Below are 16,595 nucleotides of genomic sequence, written 5' to 3'. Positions count from 1 at the left end.
CATTATTGTAATTGAATTTCTTCAAACTCAGAACTATTTTCTTTCCAAATACATCAGGGGCCAGGAAACATTCAGAGAATTAGAGACACCATTCCAAACTCAGAAAGGTTAGAAAAAGGGAGAGCTCATGTTGAAAGCTACCACTGAAATCACTGGTCATAATGACCACATGGTTTTAATGTCCTGTACACTGAAGCACATAGAGTACATTATTAGATAGCTGGATGGTAGTCCATGAATCTACACTATAGTTACATAGTACGTTATTTATGCCACATGTATATGCACATATATTTAAAATACTCAAAAATAATGTTGATGAAGTTTAAAAAATTAGGTGATTCTGAAATCAGAAAAATTCTTAAGAGAAGAGGAAATGGTGGATAAAAATAATTACCGCTTTTAAGTTGTTGTTTATTGGTAGAACATATTTAACATATAGTTACATATTATATCATATAATTTCTGTCCTATAGGCATAACCGCATATTATTTTCCTTATTATTGATGTTGAAGGTGATATTTCTTAGTTGCTTACCAGCATTGTACTAAATAACTCAAAGAATTAAAATTTTAACAATACTCATGACATAAAAACTATAAGACTATTTACGTATTTACTTGTTTATTAGTTATTTATAGCAGGGTTCTCAAATTTACCAAATAGCCAATAAGGCCATCTGTCATGAAAGATCATGTGGCAAGGGGGAAAGGAGGGAGTGAAGGTCTGGAGAAGGGGTAGAGGTAGATGAGTAGAAATGTAGACAAGCAGAGCTTTGAGGACAGAGGAAGGTGATGGGGGACAGAGAAGGGCAGAAAGGAGTAGGGAGAGACCAGCCATTAATCATTTGATAGACAGGTGACTGCCCCTATGGGGGCTGTTGTGAATGATGTTGCTGCAATTCCTCATGTTCAGTTTATATGGATGTATACTTTCTCTTGAGGTACTGCTTTGCCAGTTTTGCAAAGGAAGAGATGAGATAGGAAACAGTAAGCGGCAGGTCCAAGATCAAGCGGTCAGTTAACACTCTGGGACTCAACTCAGTTCTGCCTTCTACTTGCAATGCCCACACCATTGCCCTCAAGTTCACCACCAGGAAGGTAACAGCTCCTGAGCCTCCCTGGATCTCTGGAGAGCCGCTGAGAAGAAGCCCAGCAGGGAAGGTTTCTGTTGGAGCTGACTATGAACTTTCTCCCATTACGGGTGGAGCCTGGACGGGATTGCAGAGGAGAGGTGGAGTCCTCTTAGGGAAGGAAGGAACCTCTGTGGGGCCTTTAAGACACACAGGGCTCCTGCCCTCCGGGGAACAGGGTTTGGATCAAGTCAAATAGCAGGCCTTCTTCTGCATCTGGTGTCCAAATGGAATGAGAGGGGCCAAGCTGAGATTTGGACCTCCCTCACCCCCATCTCATCCCTAGCCCCACCCCAGCCACTTCATTCTGTTTCCAGGGCCCTGCCTGGCCCAAAAGGACCTCCCAGGTCCCCCTCCTAGTTCATCCTTGGCTCTTCCCTTCCCTGCCTGCCCTGGAGTTCCCACTGGGGCAGCTGAAGCAGCTGCTTAGCTGGCAAATGTTGAGCTGAACCAGTGTTGGGTGGGGAGAATGGTGATAGAGGTTAGGGAGGAAGGGAGAAGGATCATCAGAGGAGCCAACTCAGAATACCCAAGGCAGGGCAGGGCTGAGGCAGAAGGGCCCACATCCTCTTAGAGAAAATGTTAATTAGAACACAGAGCTAAGGAGTCCTCCAGGGCAGACCAGCAAGACTTAGCACCACCATTGGTGCTGCTACATAGTACACTTGCTGTGGCTTTCTTATAAATCCTAGTGGAGAGTAAGCAGGGAGATCTAAGATTACTATTGTTCCAGCTAGAGGCAAGTAAGATCCACTCACTGGCTTTGGGAGAAGCAAGACCAGGAAAAAAATGATTCCAATTTTATGCTAACCATTCAGCTTGTCCTTTTTAAAACCTAAAGATTAAGCCAAATTGTGTTCTCATCTCCACATGGTGACAAGCGGTCCGAGTGGGTGGTCCCTCCAGGCATCCGGTTTACAACCTTTGTTGAAGAGAGGAAGAGATCTCGATGAGTTTTGCCTATAAGTCCCTTCATTTAAAAATTGTTGAGCCGCGTGTTTACAAATCATGACTGTGCCTTTCTGAATAGCCTACTGTGTACAATATAAAGCCTATACTAGGAACAGTTTAGCAGAATGGGCTTGAAAGTAAACACAAGTCAGCCTAGACAATGGCTCAGAGGGTGAAGCACTTGCCGTGCAAGCCGGAAGGTTGGGATTCCATGCCCCAGAATCTACCTCGGCAGATTTGGCAGTGCTACCGTTTTCCCAGCACTTGTGAGGCAGAGATGGGGGTCCCTGTGGCAAGCCTAAACTGTGAGCCCTGAGTTCAGTGAGGGGCCTTGCTGCCTGCTAAAGAGCAACTGAGTAAAATGGATGGTGTCAACATCTGTCCTTCACATACATGTGTGCATACCCACATGGATACACATTTATATGAGCATGCATATCACACACACACACACACACACACACACACACACATATATAAAATGCATGCACATCACGCACAAGTACACACATACACACACACACAAACACACTCACAATCATATTCACACCACATATACATGCCAAAAATAAGACCCCAAGTCACTCTTTCTACTTTCCCTGTATTCCCTGGACCCACTGACAGCCCTTCTCACAACCCTGGCCACTTCATGCAGCCCTGGCCACTTCACAGAGCCCTGACCACTAAGAGCTCTTTCTCATCATGGAGCCTAGACTGGCGTGAACTTGTGATCCTCCTGTCTCTGCCTCCGTAAGTGCTCTGTCTTCCATGAAGTCATTGGTGGGTAAATTCAGAAGTCCACCACTAAAGAAAGGCAGCTCACAGAACCATGGTCCCTGACCCTGACCCAGACCCTGGGCTGCAGCCTGGTTCATGTGAGTTCATCAGTCTTTACTGCAAGATTGTGAATAAAGGGCTGGTTTTCTTTTAGGTTATCCTCTTCCTTCCTTCCTTCCTTCTTTCCTTCCTTCCTTCCTTCCTTCTTTCCTTCCTTCCTTCCTTCCTTCCTCCCTTCCTTCCTTCCTTCCTTTCTTCCACTGTGAGAACAATCATAGTCATCTGGACTTAGGCTATACCTGTAATAGTAATTTAGTTAAATGACAGCGTAAAAAGAGAGAAAAGCCAGTTCACAACTTTTCTCCTCAAATACAGTAAAATTCTCACCAGACAGGGAGAAAATTGTACCTTTTAAATGATGGGAGTCTTCAAACCTTGAAGGAACCACACTCTATTATAGCCCCCACCCCAGGGAGCAGTGTCATAGCAAATAGTAAATGCTTGTGAAGTGGCCTAAGATAGCTGGTCAGAAGGACATGCAGGACAGTTAGAGAGTGTTAGTTAGTATGCTGGTTTCAAGGTGGACGTTTGGAGGCTTCAGCCTCATCCCTTACCAAATTTTGAGGTTGCCCAAAAAAAAATGACTGATAGTTCTGGGGTTTCCATCTCTTAAAATTCAATAATAAAACTGAGTGAAGCAACAGCTAGGCTTCCACCGTACTCACACACACACACACACACACACACACACACACACCTGCACACATGTGTGCATGTATGCACATGTATCCTCTAAGGCATACAATTGAACTTACATACATACACACTTTCACAAATACGTGCAACATTAACACACATACTCATATACACAGACACAATTCATAGACACACTAGCATGTAGACAATATAAACACTCATACACACAAAGACGTACATACTCATATATGTACATAATCACACATACACTCAAACACATGCACACTCATATACACAATGACACTCAAAAATTCACATTCACACATACATGTACACACTCATGCTCATACTCATATAGACATATACAGTAACACACACAGAAATACTTTCACACAGATACATTCACACATGCATGCATACATACTGATACTCATACATTCAGACATGCATGTACACATATACAATAACACACACACACACACACACACACACACACACACAATGCACACAGTGCACCCAGAGCATGTCAAATGCAGCGATATGAGCCCATGGAAGGCTGCTGCTGCCTGCCAACACTAGGATTTTGAACACTATTAATTCTTGCTGTGACAAAACCTATGAGAGGAAGAGCTTATTTTAGCTCACACTCCACCATGATGGGGAAGTCACAGTGATGGGAGCACAAGGTGGATGGCCCCATGGCGTCCATGGTCAGGACAAATGCTATGCCCGGCTCCTCTTCTCCTTCAGGAGAAGGCCCCCAGCCCATGGGACGGTGCCACCCATGTCACAGTGGGGCATCCTATTTTGGCTTAGACCTCTGGCAACACTCTCACAGATACTCCCCGAGGCATTCTTCCCTGATGATTCTACAGCCAGTCAATGTGACAATGACAAGAACCACCAGAGTCCTGTCTCGCAGCAGCCCCTCACGATACAGAGGGCAGGTGGTATGTCATCTCTGAAACACAAGCTTTCAGCTGTGTCCTGGAGCCACAACAGCACCTCGCGCACCCTCGGGGTTGAGGGAATGCTAGGCACAATGTTTTCCCACAAGAAAGTGGCTCGTGATGGTCCAACCTATGATTTCTAACTTTCTGCTGACGTAAAAACAAGAGATACTCAGTACGAAAAAATACCTTCAATGTTGAACTTGGACCTTTTCCTGAGCTAGCTAAGAAATGATGCCCTTCTGACAGGGACAGCTGCAGTAGCTGGCCCTCTACCGTGGGTGGCACTGCTGGGTGACTTTCTCCAATAGGATCGATACGGTAAACAAAATTTTCCTTCCATTGTTGAGTTATCATAACTTTATCAGAAGTGGCCCCATCACAAGTCCAGGAGCAGGTGGACATGCTCAGTCATTGAGGGCTGTTTCCCCTGCTTTTCTGGTCTCAGGAAATCAGGAGTCCACCTTCGAAACTTTGGGTCTGCTCTTCTTCTCAGAGCATCTCTGACCCACATTTCCTTCATGTGAGCCACGGTTTGGAAAGCTTTTCTCCAGAAGGAACAGACAAGGAAATAGCTTCAGCTCTGTAGGGTGGACAGTCTCTTTTGCAATGATTTACCTCTGCCTTGGTTGCTCAGAGGCAGCCATAGCCAGTAAGCACACAGTGGCTGCGTTCCAAGGAAATTTGTTTTACAAAAATAGGCAGTGGTGGGATTTGGCCCTCAGGCTGAAGCTTACTGCTCCCCCTGCCCCCGCCCCAACTTAGGCTGGGTCCCTGTTCCTCCCAAAGTGTGCAGGAAGGAGGCAGGAGGCCACGTGAGGGAAGCAAGTGTTTAGCACATGTTCTTTAGAAGGAACCAGGGAAATGAGCCCGGCTCGCGTGGGCTTAAAGGAAATGAAAGAGATTGGGCCCTCTCTCCCTCCAAAGAGCTGTTCAGACCCTATCTCTGCAGAGCAGAGCGGTCTCAAAGCACAAAGAATGGGCTGTCGGGTAGGGGAGAAGGGAAAGGACCCGGTGTTCTGTGTGCATCAGATGCCTGCAAGAGGGCCCTGCTTACATGCCCCTCCATCTTACCACGTGGTGATGTAACCCCCACTGTTCATAATCCTGGGCAGCTGGAGAAGGCCGCACATGTCCGCACCAACAAGAGCTTTGAAATCAGTCCAGAACCATCCGCTCAAAATATTCTCGGTTTTACCATGTGGTGAAGGCGCCGAACATTCCCAAAAGGCTGCTGAAACTTTCAAAAAGGGGACATGTGAGAAGGCTATTTCTTAGTAATTTTGTGCCCTTCTCTACCCACTGTGTGATTGACATCCCTCCTACATCTTCCTGGAGAAAGCATCTTCTCAAATCCTTGGATTCCTGTAGTGGCGACCTTCTATGCCCATTCAGTCTCCAACTTTCTCTGGGGAAGCGAAACTCTCTTCTTCCACCATTCCAGCAAGCTCTTGAGTAGAGAGTGAAACTCCGCCACAGAACAAACGGAACCCGACAGCTCCTCTCTCGGATCTGCACTACCCTCGCTGCTCTGTCTGTCCCATCTTCCCTGCCCCTGGAGCCACAAAACTCTGGAACCTAAGTGTGGTGGAAAGAAGCCCCAAAACTGGCCTTTTTGTGTTTGAGAAGAATTATCAATGTGGCGGGATTAGTGTGATGAAATCTGCATGCCACGTTTGGTCACCTCTGTTCTATTCACAGCCAAACCCTGAATAACTGACATAAACTCGGGTCTGGGGTATCACTGCCCTCACTTTCCAAACTGTGTCTCTGTGCTGGGAGGCTGGGTGCTGGCCCTGGGTGGCCTACTTAATTGTGTCTGAGAGCGGTTCCCTTTGATTCTTGGGAAGGTCCCTGTGGTACCAAGGTGTCATTCTCCCTTGGATACAGAGTTTATTTTCTAGTTCCTGGAGGGAACAGATGTTTGAAGGGAAAAATGTTAACCCCCTAGCAGCAAGAATTCTGGGTTATTTAATGTAGTCTCAAAAAAAAAAAAAAAAAGCAACCAAGTTGGAGGATTTATAAAAGGCTACCCATCTGCATTCTGGGCTACCCTGAGCCTCCAAATGATAACTATAGTAAGAATAATGTTTTCTTGATCAAGAGCTCCTCCGATTTCAGGATGCATTAGAGTTTACAGAATTTATCTGAAGAAAGACAGTGAGGTCTGAAGGCCTTCTCTGCTTTACTAGGACTGAGGAAGTACTGGGGCCTCTCCTGTAACATGCACAGTGTCCACCCACTTTCCAGGGTAGCATAGGGGGTGAGAACGCAGGTTTCCTATCGTGGGGCCATCAGTTAACACAGCACTGAGTCTCCCCTGCTTTAACCCCCACATCCTGTAATCCTTTAATCCTAACAAATGAAGTAATTCGATGTTAAACAACTCGTTATTTTTCTATTATTCTGTCTCCCTGGGCCCTCCCAATAAAGAAAGTCACTTTGAAACAACCAGTCTGCTTTCTCTTTTCATTTCTTAGCTCAGCCTTAGTTCGTCTGTGAAAACCGTCCTTCTGCTCAGCCTGTCAGAATACTTCCGTTTCACAGAAATCCGATTGCCCAATTCTAAAATCAGCAACAAAGCCTACTTAAGGGCTTCACACTGAATCATTATCATATGGTCTTTTGACACCATTAACCTCTTTCAAGGTTCTGGAAGTTTGAGGGACGGACATCCAATGACAAGGCCACAGTGGCAAAACTACTAGTCACAGTGAAATCCTCAAGGCTCCATAGTGAGCGTGCTCAGGACTGTGCAAGTGAACAGCCAGGACATGAACTGTACGGCGGAGAAAGAGAAACCAAAACAAAGCAAAATTAAAAAAAAAATACCCCACCTGATGGGTTCTTGCATCTGGGGAAGCCTTTAGAGCAATCACCGGAACAGCCAGAGGATGAACAGCAGCGAGGAGCTTGGCTTGTCAGGCTAGGGTAAGGTGATTAATTGGTGAGTGGAATAGAGCCAAGAGCAGAGAAGTCACACCAGGCCTCCATCCATTTGTCCGTGCCCTGAGGTCAGAGATGGAACAAATGAATCTTTTCTGGCAGTGGAGAGGGTGGAATGTAGCCATGGGGGGAGCTGTGTAAGGAATTCACAGGTGTTTTCTCCTTGTGTTTCCTCCTCCCCCTGGGGAGGTCCGGGTGTGCTGCTAGAGGCAGAGAACGGGCAGTGTGCTGGGCTGGGCTCTGCAATCCTTCACCCACCCTCCCCCAGCCCTGTCTTCTTGTGAGCTACAGCAGGTTTCAATTGAAATAGCAGAAGCCATGCTCAAGTCACCGAGAGATGAAGGTTCTTCACTTAACTTCAACAGGTGACAGTGAAAGGGACCTTAGGTTTTAGAAGTCTCCAGTCTCTGAGGGCAGTGTGGGCATAAGCAGGGCCTCTCCACTATTCTTCAAGTGACCCAATCTTGGTTATTCTGTAGAGTTAGGGGAGTTGGCCAACTGCCCTCACTTCTGAGGAAAAGAAAAGTGTCTGAGATTGGTTCAGCTGATTCCTTCCCACTGAGATGCCCTCGGGATTGGTAGTTGACACTCCAAGGCATGGTGGGAGGAGAGGGACAACTGCTGTGCACGTGATCATTTCTCACCATTACTTATGCTAATCCTGAAGTGATAGGACTTTTTCTATAAAAATTATTAGTGTGTGTGTGTGTGTGTGTGTGTGTGTGTGTGTGTGTGTGTGTGTGAGATGAGGTGTGTGCAAGTGTTACAGAGAATGTGGTAGAGATCAGGGACAACATTGTGGGTTCTGGGGACCAAACTCGGGTCTCCGGGCTCATGTAGCAGATACCTTTACCCACTGAGCCATCATCTTTAAAGTCAGTTTTAAGAGTGGAAAAGATGACCCAAACACGTAGATGACACTGGTTGGGATTGTAGCACCTAAACCAGGCAGCTCACAACAGCAGACAGGCCTGTAATCCTGGAACACAGCAGACAGATGTAGGGGGATCAGGAGATCCAGGTCATCCTTGGCTACATGGAAGGTTTGAGTCAGCCTGGGCAATGAGATGCTGCTTCAAACAAAAATCTAAAGCCAAACTGGCTCCCTCCCTCCCTCCCTCTCATTCTCCACTACAGCTTCTATCCTGGAAACTGCTGCTGTCATAGCCTTAGCAGGGAGCATAACCTCTAATCTGGGTCTCCCACTTGCTGCCGATTATACTTACTCTGAATTCCCCAGTTTCCTCAGATCTCTAAGGGACCAGGACTAGGCTGAAGTGTTTAGATTCTTAGGAAAAATAATGATACGAACATTTTTTTTTCACAAAACTCAGTCACCACTCACATATAGCTTACCTTGCCTTTACGTCAGAGACTCTTCCTTCCTGGTAGAGAACAGATCAAATGGCAGTGGCTGGCTCAGGACAGAGCATGCCTTCTGCTGCATTAGATAGTAAGAATGCGATGCTCTGGGACCTAATTCAGCAAGCACTAAAGGAATCATTTAGGAGGTAAGCCATGGACTCTCTGTATCGGTCCTGTATGGAAACTGAAGTATGGAGAGGCCACAGAATTTCCTTGCTCGTGGCCAGAGTATTAGGAAACAGAGTAGCATAAATCCTAACCTGAGCTATCTAACCATCAGAGGCCCAATCATGGCCAATAACATCTTCTAAAGATGGATGCACCAATCAAGAGTGGGTTGGGGAATCAAAGTTTGTTTCTTCTTCTTGAAACTTAAAACTATCTCAACCAATAAAATGTGGTAGAAGTGGCACAGTTACTCCCAAGGACTGTGTGTGTGTGTGTGTGTGTGTGTGTGTGTGTGTGTGTGTGTGTGTGTGTGTGTGTGTGTACATGCATGTACACATGCTCCCTATCTAGGTTGATTTCTCATTTGGAGCACTCACCTTAGAATCTAGTCTCCAAGTCATAAGGAGGCCCATGGGGTATACCTTATATGGTTGTTCACAGGAAGATGAATGAAAGATATTTAAGGTGATTCAAGTTCCTAACCTCTAGACCCAATAGCACAGAACAGAGCTGTTTAATTTTTCTGGTGTACAAAAGCTGTGAGATAAAGAATGAGCAAAATGTTTAGTCCAACAACATTTTAAGTTAACCTGTTACATAGTCAGAGTACTGGGAACTGTATGTGAGGGGTACAGTAAAGAAACTGCCAACATGACCGCTTCATCAGTGGAAAGGTTTTCTTGTTTGGTTTGGTTTGGTTTGGGAGTTCTTTGTTTTGTTTTGTTTTGTTTTGTTTTCAAGACAAGGTTTTCTGTGTAGCCTTGGCTTTCTTAGAGCTAGCGCTATAGACCAGGCTGGTCTTAAACTCACAGAAATTCTCCTACCTCAGCCTCCTGAGTGCTTAGATTAAAGGTATGTACCACCACCACTTGGCAGGGAAAGGTTTTTGTTGTAGGTAAGAGAAAGAAAATGTTCAGAGGAATCAGAATTGTTCAGAGTAGGGAGAAATGAAAGACTGGGACTTGGCTGGGGAGGGGAGAGGTGGGACAGTGAAGGCAGCAAGAGACAGAGCACAGTGAGGACGCACTAGACAGACAAGTCTGTGGACAAATACCTGAGGGTGGACACTCTTGGCGGATGGAAAACCTGTTTCAGGAGCAAGAATGCTGGCTTTTATCTAACCACCAGGAATTCTTCTGTAGTCCAGCTTGAACCCATTTCTGGATATATGGACTTCCTGAAGTTCTACAATTCTCACCTATACACCGGGGATAATCCCTACACCCATCCCGCTCCACCATGGTTCCGGATAGCTCTAAGCTGGTGCCAAACTTGAGCTAGCCTTGAAGGAGTTTTTGCATAAACACACTCTCTCTGTCTCTCTGTCTCTCTGTCTCTGTCTCTGTCTCTTTGTGTGTGTGTGTGTGTGTGTGTGTGTGTGTGTGTGTGTGTGTGTAACTCCCTTTTGCATAACATAAACTCAAGGGCCTGCTTCCTAAGATTTCAGTTATTGAAGATTTTTGCATTTCTTCCGTTTTTATGTCTTTTATTGGGGGAATAAGCAGAGAGTGCTTTGGCTCCTGAAAGCCAAATGCATTTTAAGCCAGATGTTGAGTTGGCCTCTTCTGGGAAAAGCTGTAGCCATTCGCTCAGTAACCATTGACCAAGCAGATGCTTACACCAGCACTGAGCTTTATCCGAGTGAGTTTGCTCACTCAAAAGATCGTCTTTGTCATGCTCTTCTCTGGAAAACAAAAGGAAAAAGACAGCGGTTGGTGGGAGCTGGTCCACAGACAAGGAAAAATACAAAGGTCCAAGAATCAGATGAAAAACAAAATCACTGCTAAATTTGATTATAGGAGGGAGGCCAGATATTGAAGATTTTCCAAACTCTGGACTTGATGCTTGGCCCCAGATTCTAGAGTTTTTTTTTTTTTTTTTTTTTTTGCTATATTTTTTAGAACTATAGCCACACAATGAAGTATGACTCAGTTCTTCTAACTTCCTGCTGAAATTTCTTTGTAAAATTCCAATGGCTGATAACAACTTTCAGTGATCTGAGGAGATATGATGGGAAGGGTGATGTCAACCAACCGCTAGGAGTCAATCCTCTCCCTAGGGTCAAGCCTGTCCCATTAACGTAAGGGAAACCCTTGTGCCAGGCTCACATGGGCTCCAATTCCCAAACAGAACCTGGAGGGAGCCCACTATTTATTTTACAAGTTCCCTGTAAGTCACTTCCTGGAATCCTATACACATCTCTCTGCATTTCGTTTGCTTTTTATAGGCTACAAGACTGAGGATGAAGAAAAAGGGACAAACAGAAGAGGAAAACAGACCAAAATTGAAAGCAAAAGTTCCCTAGTTTGAATGTTAAAAGATACACTGCTGCCATCCTGGCTCTGGGCCCCAGTGAGGACAGATGGTGCATGAATAATAAACTCCCCGAGGAAGTTTTATGTGCAGTGGGTCTTTTTCAGTTATGTGAGGATAAAGACCCATAGTGTGTGAGCTCAGGACTAGTTTTAGTGAAGATGTCACTTCCCATAGACCAAAGGTGAAGAGAAAACCTGCGAGAATGGAAAGGAAAGAACATAAAGAACAGGGTGCTTAGAACAAAGCTATGACCTCCCTTTTCAAAACATAGTTGATCACAAGAGGAGTCCAGACCATGGACTGGATGCTGGGATCTGTCTTCTTCCTCTTCTTATTGGCTACAGCTTGCTATTGGATGTACCTACCTTTCTGAAAGCCAGTGGGGCAAGAGGCCATTAAACTTTTCACAGGAAGTTCCTGGAGCAGAGAACAGAACAGAAAGTAGTGGATGTGGAGGATCCAAAACAAAGACCCAGGACAATTGCCACTACGCATGTCTAAAAGCTCTCCAAAGCAGAAAACATTTGTTTGGGAATAGTGCTAAATAATAGGAAGAATCATCTAAAATATATTGCTAATTGTATATATTAGAAATATATAAAACTCTAACTCCAAATAAAATACAGTTGAGAATAACATTCACAAGACCTCATAAGGTTGATCACTCATTCCTTGGCTTAAATATAATTGTGTCCTCTGGGTGAACAACCCATCCCTATTTTACCTCCATGTGGCTGATCTTCACAGTGAGTGACAGCGACCTCAACTCCACTATCGATGATGATGTGAGCACCACATCTCAGCATATGACCATTTTAAACTCTTTAAAGGACTCTTTTGCCATAGCTCCATGTGAGAACCCCATACCCCACAGATCCCTACATAATAAGCTCTGCCCTTCTCTGACCATACTTCCACCCACACTGGTCCAAGTTCATCCAGCCTAAGGTGCCTCTGGGCCTTTGTTCTTTATTCATATGGTCTGGCTAAAGAATTTTTGAAAAAATACTAAAACATGTTTCCTGGCTTCATTTTACTGTCTGTGGTAAAGGAGAAGGGGAGAGGCATGGCCTTTTGAAAAAGAAGATAGTCATAAATTTGCTTTAAAGGAAGCTTAAGGACCCCAAGCTTCTGTGGTTCGAAACTAAAGTTGTTACCAAATCCTAGCCACACTATCTGCTTAAACTGAGAGAGTGCTTCAGGGCTAAGAGGAAAACTGGAGTAAAGTCACAGGCATTTTATTAAAGTCCCAGACACAGCTAGTGCAATGCCTTGGGGACTCTTTTCTTGTCACTAAAGCCTTTCTGAAGATTCTTGGGTCAGAGGAGATGGCTAAGTATGTACTTGGCATATGAGGTAGAGGTCTGAGTTTGGATCCTTAGAACCCACAGAAAACAGAACCCAGTAGCATGCATCTATAATCCCAGCACTATTGTGGAATAGCAGGAGGCTGAGACTAGAGAGTCCCTGACAGACTTTTTCAAAAGTGAGTCCTAGTAGCAATTGTTATTCAGTGTGACCTTCCACAGCCTTGCTGCACCCCTTCAGTGGGGTAGCCTGTTTCTCCTCCCTTTGTGAAGAGTTTGAGAAATGTAGCTCCATTTAAAATAAAGACAAACTGATATGGAAACACTTGAAAGTGTCCACCAGACAGGGACACGTATTTTAAATGGATGTTTCAATGTCATAAGCATATCCACTATCTCCAAACGAGCAGATTCAAATGGTTTAAGTAGCTGCCATGTCAACAGGTAGGGCTTATCATGGAACTGATCGACCTGCTCTAAAATGTCCTGTGAGAGGGCTAGAGAGATGCTTCAATAGTTAAAAGAACTTGTTGCTCTTAAGACCCAGGTTCAGTTCCCAGCACCTACACAGTGACTCACAACCATCCAGAACCACAGTTCTAGGGGATCTGACTCCCCTCTTCTGACCACAGTAGGTACCAGGGATATACACAGTGCAAACCAAACACTCACACTTACAAATGGGCGGGTTTTAAGCCTAATAGAGCAGATAAAACTATAAAGTAGAAGGATGTCTCACGGATGTCACCATAGGGAAGGATTTTCTTTAAAAAACATATAATCCACAATAACTATAGGGAAATAATTGATAATTTTGTCTAAATTAAAATTCAAAACTTAGGCCTGGTGGTAGTGGTGCACACCTTTAATTCCGGCACTCGGTAGACAGAGGCAGGTGGATCTCTATAAATTCTAGGCCAGCCTACAAAGTGAGATCTAGGACAGCCAGGGCTCTTTGACAGAGAAACCCCTCTCAAGAAAACAAAACAAACACACAAGCAAAAACAAAACAATCAAACTTAGAAAGTTCAAGGATACTAAAAATAACGTTCAGAAAACACTCACTGACTGGGGAAATATTTGCCATGAATTTAAACCCACACAGGATTGGCATCCAAAATGTATAAATAACCCTTCCTGAAACTGTAGCAATGAGAAAAGTACAAATTATAACCAGAAAGGGCATGCTTTTCACAGGCTATGGTTTGGCAAAGAAAAAATGTTGAATCTGCCCATACCAAATGCAGGCAAGGATGTGGGAGAGAGAAAAGTTTCATACATGCTGATAGAATTATAACCAGGTCTCCATGGAACGTCTCCGTGGTGTCTAGTGAGGTCGAAGCCTCACACAGCACATAACCAACACTTCCACTTGTAGTCATTTGTCTTGCAGGGAGTTCCTGCACATAGGGCCAAAGAACTGTCTATGCCCAAGCATGTTCGAGGAGACAGCATTTGTTATGGAAAGACAGTGGAAGGAAGGCACCATGTTCATGGGTCAGAAAGATGGACAAACATATTGTGATTTACTCATACAACGCGATGCTTTATGGCAGTTGAAGTAAGTCAAGTCTCACGGATGTATATATAGATAAACCTCAAAAGTAGGCTACTGAGGTGGAAGGGACTTCCAAGGGAGCTGGGATGTTAGGATTCTTTAAAAGGAAAAAGGCAAGAGTATTAAGACTTCACAATGTTTCTGTGTGGTGGCATGAGCGGTTGGTACATTTTCCATCCTCTTCTGATGACAAACACTTTCAAAGCTAACGAGAATCATAAGCCTCAGCAAGTCTTACTTGTGGATCGAGTGCTATATTTATTACACAGACTCTGCAAAGAATGTCTTAAACATATGTATGGAATTCCATTCCTATTGTTCTCTGAAGCAATGGCTACATATTGTCAACAGAGCTCTTGGGTTTTAGGTAAAATAAGTACTCGTTTGCTCTCACTTCCTGCCAAAGGGATTTCTTTTCAATTTATCTCCAGAAAATCTACTTATAAGGGGTCTAATCTACAAATGAAAAGATGAATTGTTGGGCTGGTGAATTTTGGTTGTCAGCTTGCCAGATTTAGAATCACTGTGGAAACACACCTGTGGGTGTGACTATGAGGGAGTTTCTGGAGGGATTAACTGGATTGGAAAGACCCACCCTAAACATGAGTGGCATTGTTCCATGAGCTGGGGTTCTAGACTGAAGGAGAACACAACAAAGCTCTAGGATTCACGTTCTTCTGCTCCCACACCTGCCACTGACCCTCTGTGGCCCAAAGGACAACACCCTTTCTTCCTTAGCTTACTTATGTCTGGAATTTTGTCACAACAGGTAAAGTAACCAATATAGTAGTAATAAAGTTGCCTGCCCCCCACTTCCAACAACTAAAGACAGAAGGAAAAAAAATAGAAAAACTTCTTATAATTTATACGTAGCTACAAAGACCATATGTTTCCCAGAGTAAGAAGGGAGATAGATCCCACCCTTCATAGTGGAGTCTTACATTAGGAGCCTAAGCTCTCCTAAAAAGACTCTTAGGCATAAATCCATCCCCATGTGGGCTCCTTTGCCTCACTTGACCTCGTGGTTCTAGATATAGGGCTAGACCATAACTGAGATTCATTATCAGGGAATGATACAGAACAGATGGCCTTTGCATTCTCTCTCTCTCTCTCTCTCTCTCTCTGTCTCTCTCTTCACTTTTTAGGTGCAAAACCATAAAATGTATTTTTTTGGTGGTATTCTCTAAAATCTGACAAAAGAATTTAGGTGGAAGCAGCTTGTTTGGGAAAGAAACTTCAGGACACTGGGGACACTGGGGAATGAGAAGGAGAAAAGAAAGTTAACAGAGGTTATGTCAATGAGCAGGATACTGCTGGAGCAGACTGGGACTCAGTTTTACTATAGACCCAGAGATTTCAAAGAATACACCATGAAATAGGCTGTTCACAGCATACAAAAGCAGACATGTTTATCTTCCCAATCTGGTCTTGGTGATTGTTCTCAAGAGACTTTGTTTTTTAGGCCTGACCTCCTGTATATAAGCCAAATGGGCTTCTGTGAGCCCAGAAGCCAGCTGTGTACAAGGGCACTATGTACAAACTTCAGATGGCATCCATCACAGGCCAGGGCAATTTGCCAACTGCGTCTGCCAAGGATCTCTCCATCTGAAGCATGGGCAAGTACCACCAGTGAGCGGTTAGGGACAGGGGTACTGGCTGGTAGTTCTGGGTCAGCAAATTTTGTTTGGAATCAGAGTTAGGGTCCCTCCATTTTCACTTCTTCTTGTCCTCTGATTATTCAAGGAAATGGCCTTATTGTAGTGCTAATTACAGTTTTAACACACCTCCAATTCACAAAGATAGCCACAGGCTCAGAACATTAACGGTATTGGCTGAAGAGCACTAACATTGTTCACTCTCAGGGTATTTACTTTTATAACTATGTCCCATGTATGGCAAGTGACATTATTGAATTTCTGCTGGCATCTTGTGGCACTGCCTTTTAGAACTTATTTATTTAATCATTTAGCTCACTCAACCTACAGTGTTGAACGAGAGAACGAGACAGAGGATGTGAAATCGCCACATCCTGACGAGTTATTTGCTCAAGTGAGAAGGTTGTGTAGACTGAGAGAGACTTCGGACAAATCACCTGACTTCTCTAAGCTTCCGTAACCTTGATAGTGTCCTCATGGGAAAATTCAAATGGGTAGATTTTGCTAAAGCAAGTACTACACTAAAAGTAAATTGGGGAGAAAAATCAGTAAATGTTAGCTCACTCTCCTTCAAATATTTATAAAATACTGTATTTTTAAAACAGACTTTAGGCAACTTATTGATCAGCTATCAGAGAACTATTCATCAGATAGCAATTAGATTTTATATAGTTTCATTTAGAAAAACCCCTTTCCCGTCATTCCACTCCATCCTGGAAAACGGGTAGGCAGTTGAAGGGGTGGGAACATCCCTGTCCTTGGCAGCCATGTAG

General features: G+C 44.3%; 1 long non-coding RNA gene across 2 annotated transcripts; it reads right to left on the bottom strand.

Moving 5' to 3' along the window:
• Positions 1 to 396: 396 nt before the first annotated feature.
• Positions 397 to 10,262, bottom strand: LOC134486618 (uncharacterized). Of its 2 annotated transcripts, XR_010065885.1 has the most exons (3): positions 7,345 to 10,262; positions 5,582 to 5,747; positions 397 to 2,055 (listed from the first exon to the last, which is right to left on the bottom strand). It is a non-coding gene; the product is annotated as an uncharacterized LOC134486618 (long non-coding RNA). The 2 variants fall into 2 exon arrangements; XR_010065884.1 differs by lacking the exon at positions 397 to 2,055 and having other exon boundaries at positions 3,056 to 5,747.
• Between the last annotated feature and the right edge of the window lie 6,333 nt (positions 10,263 to 16,595).

The sequence above is a fragment of the Rattus norvegicus genome, chromosome 4, assembly GCF_036323735.1.
Source record: "Rattus norvegicus strain BN/NHsdMcwi chromosome 4, GRCr8, whole genome shotgun sequence".
In the NCBI taxonomy this organism is placed as follows: Eukaryota; Metazoa; Chordata; class Mammalia; order Rodentia; family Muridae; genus Rattus; species Rattus norvegicus.
Note: the sequence above shows the minus strand (reverse complement) of the source record. Positions and strands in the feature narration are given on the sequence as shown.